The following is an 11,939-nucleotide window of genomic DNA, read 5'->3' on the forward strand; positions in this document are numbered from 1 at the left end:
ATGTTCTCTTCCGCAGATGAAAAAACACACAGGACTTCCTGAAACGGCATATTCCTTAATCCATGAAGTTATCTTTAGAAGACGAAATAGTCTATTTATTACTCTTTTGCAGCTCTTGAAAGTCAGATTTTTCTAACGTCTTTCACACCTGGGGTGGTTTACGCGCCATTCACCACACTTGAAACTCAGACTGGCCTAATGTTAGCCGGGAGATTAACTTGATAAGTTCTCGGTAATCAAGTAAAAGTGTCGTCCTGGAGGGCAGAGAGGCTGGAAACAACACTTTAATATCCCAAACACACACCGCCCTTCTTCCAAAGAGGAAAATTACAGCCCCCTCTTCTCATCAGCTATATTAGGAGACCATCTCACTGCCTGCTAAAAAGAGAAATGTGGTATTTACCTTGTGTCAACATCACATTTCAGCATCCCGCTGTCAGTCAGTCAGTCAGTCAGTGCTGGACTTTGTACAGTGAGAGATGTCAGTCATGGGTGAAATATAGAGCACTCAGTTGAGTTTGAGTGGCAATGTTGTTTTCAAAGGCCGGCAAACACTGAGACTAACGCTGAAAGAAGAGGACAGGCAGGTGCTATATCTGAGAATTCAGCTGTCCGCAATAACTCTTGGCTCACAGATGACTAACAGACTGTGGAAATCGATATGTTGACTCAATGACTGATTTGGAAATTTGGTATTCATTTTTGGTCGGTTTAAATTGAGCACATGAGAGATGGATGAAAGACATTAACAACCCTATTTTTCTTTACATATGGATACTCAAAACTGCAAACAAATGTAGCTTTGGCTTAATTCCCTGTAGTACGTTGGCGTTTTGGCAGAGGTGGCGATGTGTCATTTTGAGTGTTTCTCTTTTTTTTTGGAAGTGAACGACACCATATTTCACAAGTCCAACCTGAATCGTCTCGAAAGCCGTACGCGAGTTGACATGGTCCTTTTTTCAGCGAGCGGGCCTAGGGCTGTACACACAACGCTTGTCTTTTCAGCTTTATTAATTTGCTGAGAAGGGCAAAAATGAAAAGAGCTCATGTAATGTTTTTGAAGACATATCGAATGTGAGGGCTACGCTAAGTGATGTGGGGATGGGGGGTAGGCATTTGAGAGGGTGGGGTGTTAACAAGGTTCTCTGAAGATACAGACCGTAGGTAGATGATGAAACCACACAACATCCAGAGAAATTCTGAGCTCTGTGTTAGAATATCTAAGCAGTACCAGACAAGGTTAGTTATTCTAGATTCTGAACCCCCTCCCCATGGCAACACTCCTCTACGATGTGAATAATGATATGCCTTCATTTATTTGAATAATTCTATGTATAATGTATAACTGTACAATGATATATAGCTGCAATCTCTGGTACAAATTGCCCGGATGATTAGCAAGTCTAGAAGATCAACAGAATGAACGAAGGATTGCTTTTGGCAAAAAGGCAAACACCTTACATTGTTAAGATAGTGAGGAAATTAGAAAAAGAGTCAGGCAGTATATAATTTTTATAACATTGGGCTTGTAAAAAGTAGAATTCAAATGGCTTATATTATTAAAGTATAGTATCATTTAAATGATAAATAAATATATACACACAAATATTTCCTATATATACATGTATGTGTGTTCATAAATACAAAATTAAAATTAATATACACACACATAGTGTATATGTAAACACAAACTTTTATTCTAATATTGAATTTTATTAAAATGTAATTCTATGATATCATATTATAATCAAAGAAAGGAGCTAGGAGATTTATTTCTGAAACTATTTAACATCATACACCATGTTAATTTTGTATGGGAAAACAATATCTTGCAAGGAAGAAAACTGTGTTTGTGCATTAGCTGGTGTTCGTAATATGAGAGAGGGGAACCTACTGCATGCAAGTTGTCAAAGTCCCTGGAAGACAGATCATTTCATTCAAAGTCAATACGAAATCATTACAATGCAAATCATTAGTAAATACCTTGGAATTATAGGGTTTAACCGAGTTATTACAGTTATAACTGAGTTATTCACATATTCTTATTCTGTGACATCTGAAGTCATATGAAATGGAAAAACTTTGAAGCTCAATATCTCAAAACGGCTCAAAATGCAGATAAAAGCTTACAATTCCAAGATCACACATTGTTTCTTAAGATGTTGCAGGTAATGTGCACCCAAAAACGTTATAAAGTTAAAAACAAGCCTAAGCCTAAACAATGCCTCTTTTAATAAAGCCAATCTCTTTAAACCAAACTTCTGTTCATAGACGGCAGGATTATGATAGCATCTGTTTATTTTTCTACAAATGGTCCATCTCAGATAATATTTGATGTGTGAAGTGCTAAACTAATGATTGACTAAGACTAACGTTTTGAAAACATTTCCAGACACAACCCACAGGTAAATCTCAAGGTCGCTGCGGTGACATGAGCTACAGCCTGCATCAACAAACACTGGAAATATGACCATAAAGCGTTTCTGAGGAATTTGTACGTGTTGGAGCAACCTGTATAATAGAAAGCATTTGCTTTGGAGTGTGCTTCTGAGCTGCCAGCGTTATGATTGATGTATTTGTTCTCTCTCTGGGCCTGTCACTTTAACATATGGCACTGAGATGCCGAATTGACAGTCCTCACTCAAGCCCGAGTTCAAAACAAACACTGTCATCCTGTCTCGGTACACGCGCCGCATCTGCGCTTTTATGAAATGACTAAATACAACAGGAATTGATCCCGATTTCTCTTTCATCGTGTTCTGCCACACCACAAAAGAATATAAACAAAGAACATTGGACGCCATTTATTTCGATTATTCACCATCATTTCGGCCTACCTTAAAATAACACAGTTACCTACTGAATAAATGCTCATGTACCATCAATCGACCTCCAACAATTATGATTTCTGGCTCCATCATCACCGACACGTTGTCAGGTAGTGACAGCCTCACCCTGCCCCTCGTCCAGGGATGTCTCTTCATTCTTTAGGGCTGAAAGAAGGAGAGCTAGGAGCCGCTGCGAATTCAGACAGGAAGGCTGTCAAGCAGAAGCTGTCAGACGATGCTTTCTGATGCCATCGTCTCATCAGCAGGGCTGTCAGTCTCGCAAATTCTGCTCGACTCTGAGGAACTAAGACGGGAGAGAGAGGATACTAACACATCCCCCATATGGAGCAGAAAACAACAAACTGGCTCTCCAGAAGCCCAAACAGCACTCACTATATGGATGGACGTTATTGATCCAGCTGTCTATTTACACAGTTTCACTCCACTGCTCAAGTTTTATTTTGGACAATAGGGCCGTGCTAAATGCCACTTTCAGAGCACAGAAGGCACACTGGAATACTTTTTTCAAAGCTCAGAACGGGCAAATACCTTGCTTTTTGCGAGAAGTCAAATATTTTCTAAATCATATAGAAAGCTAGCTAGTTTTAAACTCACAACGTGTCTGTATTTTCTCTTAACATTTTGAAATTTTGACTGTCTTTTCATTTCCGTTTTACTATAGTTTTATTAATATTTTAAATAAGCTGTATTTGTTATATTTTTATTTAATTTGAGTTTCATTTGAGCTTTTTTGTTGTCCTTTTGTCATTTCATAATTTTTTTAGGTTTATTTTGATTAAACTGTTTATTAGATATGCTTTTATTTATTTTCAGTAAATAATTTTAGTGCCTAAACAGTTTAATGTGAAACCATAGGAACAGTCGACAAACGAATAAAGAAAGTAATCCACAGGTAATCCACAGGTAAGAAAGATGATAGTAATCCACAGGTAAGAAAGATGATAGTAATCCACAGGTAAGAAAGATGATAGTAACTCATAGGTAAAAAAACTGGGTCAGTACTAAAACAAAACATTCAAAAAGTAGACCTGACAACAAACACAGACCAAAAGCGTGTATATAAATAGAGTCCCGAGTGATGCAGGTGCAATCAAAGATGATGTGGTGTGCAGGGGATTATGGGAGGTGTAGTCCATGGGGTTAAAAATCCAGGGATTGTGAGTGTGTCAGTCTTGGGAAGAGCGCTGGTGTAGGGAGCGTGGCATAGGCACAATGTTGTCAAACATTTTCTCATTTTTGTGTAAGTTCTTTGTGTTTTTTAAATCATATTTAGGCCGATATTTTTATTTCTATTAACAGAAATGTTTGAATACGTTGTTTTAGTTAACTATGAGAACATTTAAAATGACACAATATCCAACTTCTGACACATGCTTTTATCTGATATAATATCTGATTATAGTCAAATCTACTTAACAAAAGAATAATTATTGTTGTGTTGACTATATCACTTAAATCAAGTAAAATTATGAATAAATGATATATTTTTATGTAAAATGTTAATATAATAATAATAATGTTAATATACTAATTATAACATAATAGTAACTACAAACCAACATTTGGTTTCAAACCAGCTCCAATCTGTTAGCTAAATGTTTTTATTATGTGTTCCTGTAGCTCAGTTATCAGGTATTAGCATTGCGTAACCACCGCAAAAGTCATGGTTTCAATCCCAGGGAACACATAAACTGATAAAATATATACCTTGAATGCACTCTATGTTGCTTTAAAATAAAACATACTTTCTCCATTGTCTGTTTGGATCTTGCAGACTTTAGATGTGGGCCCAGTCAATTCCTATGTTAAGTATACTTGAGAATCTGTTGATGTTGTGTTGCGGTTTGTTCAGAGGCGGAGTGCTCCAAATGCCAAGAAGTTGTTTACTCCGCGCTTGCCCTTGCCTGTCTGTCTCGCAAACATATGGCCCCCCGTATGTGGAGATGTCAGGGGGGCCTTTCGGAGCAATCACGGAGCGTGCAGCTGACTAAAGTTCCAGAGACAGAAAGATGCTCGCCTTCCCTTCTTTTGCCTGATCCACCATGCATAAAAACAATGTATGCCTTGTGCATGCAACATAATGCACGCAACGCAATGCACGCAACTCAATTTGCAACTTTCATTTGATAACACCTCTCTCAGCGAGAGACGAACTAGTCCTAGGAGCGCATTTAAGAGTGTTGTACAGACTGCGAACCATAAAACACAATAAACGGTAAATTGGTGCAAACAAATCTGAATTGTAATAACCTGAGGGTAAGATATGCAACTGCAGATGGAGCGCTTGCCATAACGCATCGCCTGGAGCCCACAGGGGGCTTCATTGTGATAGTAATATAGTCTTATAAACATACTACAAGAATCGTGCGGCTAGTTGTATTTCCTCTCTCTGGGTTGCTAAGTGCTTAGGTAATATATTGCTTTCATAAGAGCACGCAAGCTGTATTTTCCTTTGGAAAATATGTCTCAATCCTTTGGGCAGTGTGATTAAGAATAAAATAGTGGCTGCATTACTTCCAAATAAATTCAAGTAATGACATAAGCAAAGCGGTTAAGCGGTGAAGGAATTTTTTCACCGCCGAGAGTCCTGACAGGGAGGACGGGTGGCAGAGGCATCCGCCTCCAACAGCGCGTCCCCCCAGCGTGCAGGCTAATGTACTACTTTTGGATTACTCTAATATCTGTCTGATGTATGTTTGCTGAGCAAAGCAAGAGCCCACGGGTAGCCCCTGAACGACAGAACAGCTGCACAAAGCCTGGCTCGTGAAGGAGTTCTCACAACCACCAGAATCCCCCCTTCCTGTCGCTGCAGCCAAGTGCGTGGCGGATGTATCAGGCCGTGAGCGGCGGGTCCTTTAGAGCTCCTGGGACTCACTAGAGCCTGCAGGCCGTGGAGCTGATAAGTTAGCCAGCCATTCATCAGCCCAAATGAAGGCAGTAAAGTTGACTAGTGAGAATGCGGCTCAGCCCCGGGTTGGCAGACTGTTCCTCAGCGGAGAGCCGCCGTGACACTAACCCTGTACACACGCTCATAAACACACACTCTATTTGCCCCCCTCTGACACGCGCACACAAATATTTATTTTTCTTGATTCTTCCAAGAAGTACAAAAGAGAAATCACACCTCTCTCTCTCTCTCTCTCCCCAGCTCATGCCAAAATAATCAATGCTCTCCCGAGTAGGCTCGGCTGTGCTGACATGCAGGAACGGATCCGGAGCTCGACTAAAGATAATAAGCAAGGAACGGCCCTATGTTTTACAGCTATCAAGACTCATCCTATTTGACATGCATTGTGGTGTTTACAAAATCCCAGCAAAACCTCCAGCTACACACTTTAACAGGGCGCGCTGTGAAACACGAGTTCTGAGGGCGTTTCGCTGAGAGAAAATCCAGCCGCCCACTTATGAGCGTCCCATTTCTTATTCACAGCGCTATTCTCAGTGTTAACACCTGTCAGCTGACTGACTTCTTGTTCCCCACGGCTTATGAAAAAATCATGGCTATGGAGTTCAGAGTCAACAGTCCCATCAATATAAATTCACCATGCATGGTCTTCATGGAATATTAGGCGGGATCCTGTATCTTTACAAAGGCCTTTGACTCTCCTCTGTGGATATGAACGCAAAATAGGGGGAAAACGGAAACAGTTCTTTTGAAGAATATTTCACTCACATGCTCTAAATAGGCCATAAAACATTTATTTCAGAACACGGCCTTTCACAAGGCCGGTATTCTGTGGCTGTAACAAATGTGAGGTATCAATCCAGTCATGAATCATAACATTTGTCCTACAAGTCATTGAACTCATTCTCCCATGGTTTGCCTTTTTCATGAATTAACACTTCCATTCAACTTCAGTAAGAACAAATCCTTTGAAATTCATACAAAGATTGTAACTATAAAAATAACAAGAATGACAATGTTATAACCACCCGCACAAACAGACATGATGTTTATTCTTATTACTGCACTTTCAAATCATATTTGCAAGCCCCTTAAATTCCAATGGCTTTTGACTGGCTGTCAAAGTTTTATCAGCTGAAAAAACTAATCGTTCTGAAAGTGATATCCTTTCTCTTTATATTTATCTATTTGTCGTATATAGTTACAGTATTCTCATAAAGAATGAATTGTAAAACGTCATTTTGCTTTCCTAAATGGACAGTTCACCCAAAAATTTAAGTTCTGTCATGATTTACTCACCCTCAAGTTCCAAATCTCTATACATGTCTTTGTTCTGCTGAATACAGAGAGAGAGATTTGAAAGAGTGCTTGTAACCAAACAGTTCTTGGCCAACATTGACAACCAAAGTATTTGTTTCCCCTACTATGGCAGTGAAGGGGGGGATGAGATGTTTGGTTACTGACATTCTTCCAAATATCTTCTTTTGTGCTATAGCAGAACAGAGAAATGTATACAGGTTTATAACAACGTGAGGGTGAGTAAATGATGACAGAACTGTAATTTTTGGTCGAACTGTCCCTTTAAACTCTCAATATATTAACATCATTGTAATACATGTCAGCTCCTAACAGCAGGAATAAGAAGGCCTGAAAATAATATGTCTCAAGTTACATCGAATGTAAAAAATTCTGCATTAACAACGGCACACATCGTTAACGGATATCACTACCGACAGATAAAACCTTAAAAACCAGAGATCTTCCTCCAGCCATTTTTAGCTGGTAATCAAGTTGATCAAATCAGCAGGCGAGCGCTCTAAAGCAGGAGCTCCTCGCACGCGCACAATGGTGACATGACAAAGACCTGCAGTCATGTTTCCTCTCAGCGTGTTGCGAGTCGTCAGACATACTTCACCGCAGAGACATGTTGGCATTCCCGCTCCGTTTGAGGTAATTCAACAAGGCTGTCCATTGCTCCAAACGGATAACAGCCGAGAAATGGGAGCAGACATCACTCCCGTGAGTTTCACATCTCTTACCAAGCTGTTGTAAAACACAGTGGCACACGGGTTTGTTGTACATAAGGATGATTCGCTTGTCAATTATCACACCATTTCTCACTGAAATCATCGCGCTAATACAAGCTGCTCTTGACCTTATGCTAGTGTGTACGGGGCTAATGAAAGTATGGCATCTCTTCGTGATTGGATTAACTTCAGATGTGGCGAGTGTCAGTCTGGGAATGTTCTGTGATCTGCCCCGCTTTACTCGTCTCTTCCCCCAAACCCTTGTCATTGGATCAGGGCACACATCATATAGAGCGGACCTGAGGAGAGTTCTCTCCGGCACTGCCGCTGTAAGCTTCAACACACACGGCCTGATCATCGACTCAATTAAAAAGGTCCAATTGCCACAGCAAATTGATCCGAGTTATAACATTATCATTAGCACTTCAACTATGGCAATTATAGGACATTCACGGGCAGAAGCAAGAATAATGGGGAAGGAAAATGAAGTGACTTTGTACAAAATGACATCCATTTTCAACGCACTGGGTGGTGTAAATAGCCCTGGTGTCAGCGGTATAGAGATAAAAGAATTGAAGCTTCCCGTCACATATGTTAGCTGCTTTCTGTGAGCAAAAGCCACACAGTCCTTTAACACACAAATGGGGGTTGAATGTTCTCTTTACAGTTAAAAATGTTTCAGATTAGGCTACATTGTAAATCAATCTAAAAATACAGCCGTGGATCAAAATAAGAGACCATTATTTTCTGAATTTACTGTTTGTAGGTATGTGTTCGGGTAAAATGATCTTTTTTGTTTTGTTCTATGAACTACTAATGATATTCCTCCCAAATCAAATAAAAATATTGTTTCTATTTGCATTCAATTGCAGAAAATGAAAAGATGCTCTGTATGTTTTCAGACACTACCAAAAAAACAAGTTTATATTCACTTTTAAGCAATGCAGTCATATTTGCACATGTTTTTAGGAAAAGGTCAAATATATAGGTATATATGGTTATATTATGTGATAACCATAACTTTTTATCAGTTTTCATGTTTTGTCATGGGGTCAGTCTTTCACGTTGCTGTTGGATGACTTTATGTGACTCCCGAAGTTTGATTTGGTTGAAATTCAACAGACACTGAAAAGGAACGGCCATAATATAGTTTTATAGTTTTGTTTCATTAACACTGCATATAGGAATTTGTAGTCTGTCTGATATTTGACCTGTGCTTTGACTTGCATAGCCTTATATGTTTTGGTTATAGTCAATGTTTTCTTGTACAGCTGCTTTGTAACAATGAAAATTGTCAAAAGCGCTATAGAAATAAAGCTGACTTGACTTGACAAAACATCTAGAAATGCTGATTGAATTACAATTTTAAATGGTCTCTTAATTTCTTCCACAGCTGTATATGATAACAATGTTAAGAATGTGAATGTTCCAAACAGACCACTAATAAAACATATGTGAATCAGTTTCTCCTCTACTGTCCTTACTAAAATTCCCCATAAGCAGAAAATACAGACGAAACATCTTATTAAAAGTGACAGAGATCTCCACAATGTTTCATATTTGTGTGAGAAAGGTTTTCCAGCAGAGTGCATGTATGTATAAATATACACGTGTGTGTGCCCAGCACATACAGTATAGCCTGGTAGAGGTATAGGAGATATCATTTAGAGTGACAAAAGATAGAGCTGCACAGCAGCCTTGCACTGCCATACAGAGCAGCCGACAGCCTGAAAGACGAGCCGTCCTCAAATCCGAAGGCTCTCTTGCTAATTGTTTCTGAAAAAATGACATTTGTCTTTTTTGCACCTTGTTTCAGGTGTCAGTGTCTTTAACGTTGAGGGCTTGAGATGGTGCGATTGCCCTCCGGCGGTTTGTTTGATGTTTTGAGGACTGTCATCTCTACGTGCAACTCCATGGAAAGCTAAATCTGTATTTATTTACATTCAAGGTTAATAGAAAAAGAGTGATTTGAGAGATAAACGACTGCACATGCCACTCGCGTGTAGTTTTATGCAGACCAGGTATATTGTTGAAATGAGGAAGAGATATAAAGGAAGGAATAACAGTTGTCACAGCGTTTTTCTGCATACACATTTCTACTGATATTTATTTGTATTATTCATTTTTTTTGCAGTTGGATTACTTTTCAACTCATTTATATTGTATTTTAAGTCCCACTAGAAAATGCTTAGTAAACAAAAGTTTTTAAATGTTAAATAATATATCTTCGAGGTGACCGTGGTTGTTTTCCATTTAAAAAATGACAATAATTGAATAATTGATAATATACAATACAAAAATACGATACAAAATAGTTTTAGTTTTGCACAATATCTGTCAAGTTTAGAATTGTGACAATTTCAATAACTGACAGTTTGTACATCCATGTGCGCCTGGTTGGTAGAAAACTGTGTCTTGTTATTACAGACATCATGTTGTCAGGTAGGCAATGGCAAACTACAATCTAAATGTGATATTACACAGACAACACTGCCACTTGCTGCAAGACAGCAAGTACCGCATACCCAGCCTCTAGAAAGAACACCGATATTTTGACATGCGGAAGCTTATTCAGTACATTCATAATAACGTTTTATATGACATTAGTTTTAATATCTAAGTACTTTTAAAAACACAAATTGTATTACTAGAGCTCTTAGTTATTCACATTGTTTTTGGTTGTCATGTACTCTAAAATGTTTATTTTTCTTCTATATTAGGCATGCAGTCTGCTCCGAATGCAAATGAGAAGAAAGCTGAAACATCTCCTGCATGCGTATGAAAACCCTATTTAAAAAAAACACTTTATTTGAAGAAAGCAAACACTGAATTATTTTGTTTCATGAACAGTTTTGGGTGTATTTTTCTTTCTTGTTTTGGGGGGATTTTTCCTTCCTCACCGACCCCTCCGAGAGGGTTTGTGAGCATATATCAAGGCGATGCACTGACAGCCAAAGGAAGAGCAAATACAATCAGGGCCAGGAAGAGGAAAACAGGCACTTTTCACAGATGGCGAGAGGCATCCTTTCAGTCCTTAAACAGACAGAGAAAGCAGTCGAGGGACCGGGCTCTGTCTCTATAATGTGTTGAGGAACAGTGGGTACTTGGCACAAGTAGCAGAATCAATTAGCGTCACGTAAGATTCCTGGAGCAATCGGGGAAAGAGGCATTTTATTTTCACAGAGCGAACCTGAACCGCAAACGTTATTTACAGGCGCCTCGCCGTGTCATTACGGGTAGCATTAACAAGATTCAAAGACAGCGCTAGTTATGGCCCATTTTTCACCGCTGAGGACTTATGTGTGGGCAGGGAGACTTGTTTGCATCCGTGCATACCTAATTAATGAATCGACGGAGGAAGTGCATTTCTCCTCTGAGAGTCTTACGCAGTGGTAATATTTTCTAAGCATTGTGCTCTGCTTGTCTCGCTGACAAACATGCCGTTTGAAATGTCAGTAATGAGATGAAGTAAACAACTTTACCCTATGACACACTTACACTTTAGTTGAATATACTACTGCGTGTGGGAGGCAATGTTGATGTGCGTACCCACAAAAACTGACATTTCGGCTAGAATGAATGTCCCCTGAGGTTAAGGTAAAATAAGGCCAAGGTAGCTTCTTCGGTTCTTACTACATTAAGTAGCCTACGTGTGTAAACATACTGAAGTCCACTAGAGAGCAGTAGAATACAATAACAAACAACAGCCTACACCACTGTACTGTACTCTGACACTTTACAATAAGGTTGTATTTAATAACGAGAAGAAATATTTCTACAGCATCTTAGTTCATGTTAATTTCAGCATTTACTTAGATTTTTGTGGTATCTAACATTAGTTAACAGCACAATGAACTAACATGAACACCTGAATTGACATAAACTTGAACAAAGATTAACATTTCCCACACAAGCACTTATTTGTTGATTTTTATACTGTACTGTAAATTTGGTTGTATGCTTCTCCAGCAATACTTAAATGTGTTTGTAAATGTTATGCCTCATCTTCATTTTTCTACTTTGCACTATTTTTATGTGGATTGTACTGCTGTGGACTGCCTGTACCTCACGATAAGCATTTCAATGTACTTACTGTCACTGACACCTATACACATGACAAATAAAACTTGAAACTTGAACATGAAATATTTTGTAACA

Source organism: Barbatula barbatula (assembly GCF_947034865.1).
Source record: "Barbatula barbatula genome assembly, chromosome: 14".
Classification (NCBI taxonomy): domain Eukaryota; kingdom Metazoa; phylum Chordata; class Actinopteri; order Cypriniformes; family Nemacheilidae; genus Barbatula; species Barbatula barbatula.